The following is a 5,000-nucleotide window of genomic DNA, read 5'->3' as shown; positions in this document are numbered from 1 at the left end:
AGCATGGCTCTTCACATTGTAAATGGACTTTGAGCCAGTATTAATATTGCCTAGAGGGTGGCCATCACAAATGTAGCATCCAGACTTGTTAGGGGCATGTTGGGCAGCCAGACTAAATAAATTGCACACTAGGGGCACTGTAGTGTACAGAAGTAACACTTCAAATGGCCATAACTCGGTGACCATTGCTCTGATTAGAGCAATATAGGACTAGGTAGATGTTCAATCAGAATTCTCATTTAGTAGAATGAATAGACATCTATTATTTTTTACATGTAATGTGTTTGAAAAGAAAGAGAAAAGGCCAAATACATGTTGGCTAATATTATACTGTATTTGTGAAAATGTATTCTCAGGGTTCAGAATGTTTGGCATGCTTTTTTACATATCCAAAGAAAGGGCAAGGCAAGTTTATCTGTATAGAACATTTCAACAAGGCAAATTAAATGTGCTTTATATAATACATTAATCATCAGGGCACAACTAAAAATATGAAAGTACAGGTGGTCTATAGAAGACAAAACTCAGTGAAAGGAAATGGCAACAGAAAGATCTATCTTTGATTTAGCTGAGAGTTGTAGCAGACCAGCAACGTTCTGGAAGTTTGTTCCAGATATGTGGTGTATAAAAACCAAACTGCTGCTTCTCCACGTTCAGTTCTGATTGTGAGGACAGAAAGCAGAGCTGAGAGGTCTGGACTCATGGCTGCTTCATGATAATAACATCAGAAAGAAGACTTCTGCTGGGCCCTCAACACCTTTAGTCTACACTGATAGAGAAGCCCACCAACATGGAGGAGTAGGAGTAGGAGGCAGAGGAAAGCCCACCCAGTCAGAGGCTACCATCAAAAGCATTGTCACCCACTGTGTCACAGCTGCTCTGTCTCAGAGAGGAGATCAACTCTTCTTCCATGTCAAAGACTAACCACTATACCAGTGTTTCTCAACCTTTTTTCTGCAAGGGCACACTTTTCATGTCCCAAGAATCCATGGGCACACCAACATAATACGGGGGTGTAAATATTGTTACTGTCGGGAAGAAACCTTGTATCTCCCAAGTTTCAAATGTGTACGTTTCTTTGCAAAGTAAAGCCCTGCTTCATTTTACGAGGCCGTTCGCACAACAGTAGTGAAAACAGCCGTGCGAGGCGTTGTGTGCTTGTAGATCGGCTGTTTTCACTAGTTTAAATCATTTTTAAAATGATAAATACAATACTGGCTTTCAAGCAGTTTCAAGGGGCACACTTGACCCTTCTCAGGGGCACACCAAAGGTCCCCAGGCACAGTGGTTGAGAAGCACTTCTCTACACTGATAAAGAAGCCCACCAACATGGAGGAGTAGGAGGCAGAGGAAAGCCCACCCAGTCAGAGTCAGACATGATAAACGTTTACCAGTGTAGGCTACCATCAAAAGCATTGTCACCCCCTGTATCACAGTGTGATAGGACAGCTGCTCTGTCTCAGAGAGGAAATCAACTCTTCCTCCATGTCAAAGACTCACCACTATACCACACCACACCACGTCCACTTGGTCTAAGACAGTGCTTCTCAACCACTGGTCCTGGGGACCTTTGGTGTGCCCCTGAGAAGGGTCAAGTGTGCCCCTTGAAACTGCTTGAAAGCCAGTATTGCATTTATCATTTTAGAAATTATTTAAACTAGTGAAAACAGCCAATCTACAAGCACACAACGCCTTGCACCGCGAGGCGTTGAAACTTGGAGATACAAGGTTTCTTCCCGACAGTGACGATATTTACACCCCCACATTATGTTGGTGTGCCCATGGATTATTGGGACATGAAAAGTGTGCCCATGCAGGTAGCCTCTTAGACTCTATAAGAGGCCAAGGCCTTCAAGGATAGTGATGTCTTTTTATTTTGTATTATCAATATTATATGCACTTTATGACTTTGCTTTTGCACTGGACTCATAATAATTACCCATAATAATTATGTTGTGCCTTACAATAATAAAATCCATCCAAGGCACATTGGCATCTAGATTGATATCTATCTTTTGACCACATGGTGGTGCTAATCTTTCTGAAACACCACACTGAGTCTCCTTTTTTAAACCAATCCAGTATCTTTGATTGGCGCAGGGCTGAGCATGTATATCAGATTGTAAATGCCATTATTTATCTATTTCACAACAGATAGTCTACATACTAGTAAGACACCTGAGGGTGGAATGCGACCTCAGGGTGACATGCGACCTCGCCCTAAAGGGCGAGGTCGCGCCAATTCTTGACTATCTGGCCAACCACAGCGTTTCTCTGACGATTCTAGTTGTTATCATTCTGGGGGGAGTTTTTTCATGTTTTTGTGAGGGTATCAACCCTAGGAGACACGGGGAGAACATGCAAACTCCACACAAAAAAAGGCCCTATCGCCAACCACACCTAGGGTGTGAGCGATAGGGCCTAAACATGGAGATGTGGAGAACACTATATATGGAGATAGTCCAGTCCATCATGTCATATGGGACTACCGTCATAGACAGTAGCCATTGTTAGGCCGGAGTCAATGGCTGTCTGTCTGTCTGACTGTCTGTACAGGAAGTGATGTCACATGACATACTTTTTATGCCCATATATGAGTCATTCTGTACCACATCTCCATGTTTAGGCCAAACAGGTTCTCTCCATTTCTCCATCGTCGAGCTTGACAAGGAGGATACCGCACATTGTACCTCATCCACCCTTTTATTCTCTCTCCTTTTGGTATCTTTATCCTCCTCCTCCTTTTTTTCTTTTTTATTCTTCTCTTTTTTTCACAGCCGCCCCCATATTTACTTTAGAAAATATATATTAAATTCTAAGAACGTTTCGAGTACCAGTTTGATACAAGAGCGAATAAGCGCTACACTTCTGGAATCCTGTGCGTCGACTTAAAAGTCGGATCCAGGCCTAATAACTTTATCTAGCCGCCCCCGTTGCCATCTCCTTTTCTTTTCTGAGACACATTGTACCTCATCCACCCTTTCTTCTCTCTCCTTTTGGTATCTTTATCTATCTTTATCCTCCTCCTCCTTTTTTGTCTTTCTTAGTCTTGTGTATCCTTCTCTTTTGGCTACTGTCTATGACGGTAGTCCCATATGACATGATGGACTGGACTATCTCCATATATAGTGTTATCCACATTTTGTGTAGCCGCCCCGTACAGGAAGTGATGTCACAACTCGCTGACATCACAGAGGTTACGGAAGGAAGGAAGGAAGGACACTCAAGCGACACGGTTTTTCAGAGTATATGCGACCTTCTTAACCAGTGGTTGACACCAAGGTCTCAGAGGCACTTGCCCGTCGGCCAAGTACAGGTCATGTTCCACTTGCCCAAATGTCATGCCCACTTGCCCGAAAAGTAAATTGTCCATTATAAAATGATAGGTAAGATTTTAATTACTGCTCAATTTAAGACTCATTTCTTTACTTTCTGGGACTGAGATAAAAATGGTCATAGGCTACCTCAATACCACAAATCCAAATATCACATACTTACATAGCTACATACTGTAGCTATGATTGAATATGTCTATTGTTTCACAATTGTTACATTCCACAGACCAGAAGACAGAGCGTGCTGGCAATGTTCAGGTGTTTAGACAGATATCTGGTGATTGTGTTTATAGACGATTGCGTCCCCTCTCAAATGAGCACTTGCCCGGTCGGACAACCTGACAGCAAACTTCACCTGCCCGAAAGTTTTATTTACCTGCCGGGGGCAGGTGGGCAAGCCTTAGTGTCAATGCCTGCTTAACACATGAATTAAATTAATTATTTTGATGCAAAATCTTGTTTTATTTGATGGCCTTCCTGCCCTGGCATTTGGCCTTTGACCTCAAACAATGGACAACACCAAAGACCAACTGACCTTTGCCCCTAAAATGGTGAAATTCCTGACCTGCACCACACATTCAAAATGTTTTGTCCTCCAGCCAGCAGTAGGCCTATAGACAATGTTCAGGTTCTTTAACAGTGACAAATACAAAGATAATGCCTTGTATATGGGGTCAAATGAAGCAAAAACTACTTAGCTGGAGTTTTAAATTAAATCAATTCTCACTGCTGGAAAGAAAACATCACCTTTAGAAAAACTTTAGTTTCATGTTACAGGCCCTGTTACAGATGTTGTCCAAAAATCATGCAGATCGGTACACAGTATCTCTATAAGAAATATCCGTTTCGTTCTATCCGTCTGTCTTTCAATGTTATATGAGATACTTAAAGTGTGGTTCCTGTGGAAATAAGCCTCGGCTTTCTAGGATCTCCTTTTAGTTGACCTTGTACCAGTGATTTGTACTGTCATGAAACTGTACTTTTTTCTATTGCAAACTTCTAATAAATTCTTCAATCAATCAATCATAGAGTCTATAGCCATTAAACGAAACGGATATTTCTTACATTGATGCTCCTATATATTATCATGTAAGCACCAGTTAAAGTTACTTTCCATCCCTCATATACTGTGTGCAGACTGTGCACAGTGCACACCCCATAACCCACACACTGCACATCATTTCGGAGCTCATATCTTTGAACGGGTAAGGGCTAGTATATTATAACTATGAATCATTTCCAGCTTTCAGCTCACACTTAAAAAACAAAATAAATGTCTGAAATTATTTGTAATTTATATATTTATGTCTAATTGTATATATAAAAATGGGAACAAATCTAGTTGGCTTCATGATTCCTTTATTTATTTAATTAAATAACAAACATTTCTTGCAACCCATAAAACTGGGTCTCGGACCATACATAGAGTTTAATAGTTAGGAACTCACCTAACCTAACCCACAATACAAAGTGACCACCAGGGGGTGCTGGAGTACGCAGTTTTGAACAACATTGCTCCATCACACAGTAGCCTGGCGGTGCCAGCCTCTACCGCCAGGTGGTGGTGTTGTGCGGTCTGGTTTACCAGGCAACCATCACAGCGCTGATGAGTGGAGGAGACCTGCTGCTGAAGGAGTGGCTCTCCTCTCCTCCATGTGCTCCGTT

This window comes from Nannobrachium achirus (genome assembly GCF_963921795.1).
Source record: "Nannobrachium achirus genome assembly, chromosome: 6".
In the NCBI taxonomy this organism is placed as follows: Eukaryota; Metazoa; Chordata; class Actinopteri; order Myctophiformes; family Myctophidae; genus Nannobrachium; species Nannobrachium achirus.
This window is presented reverse-complemented; position numbering follows the sequence as displayed.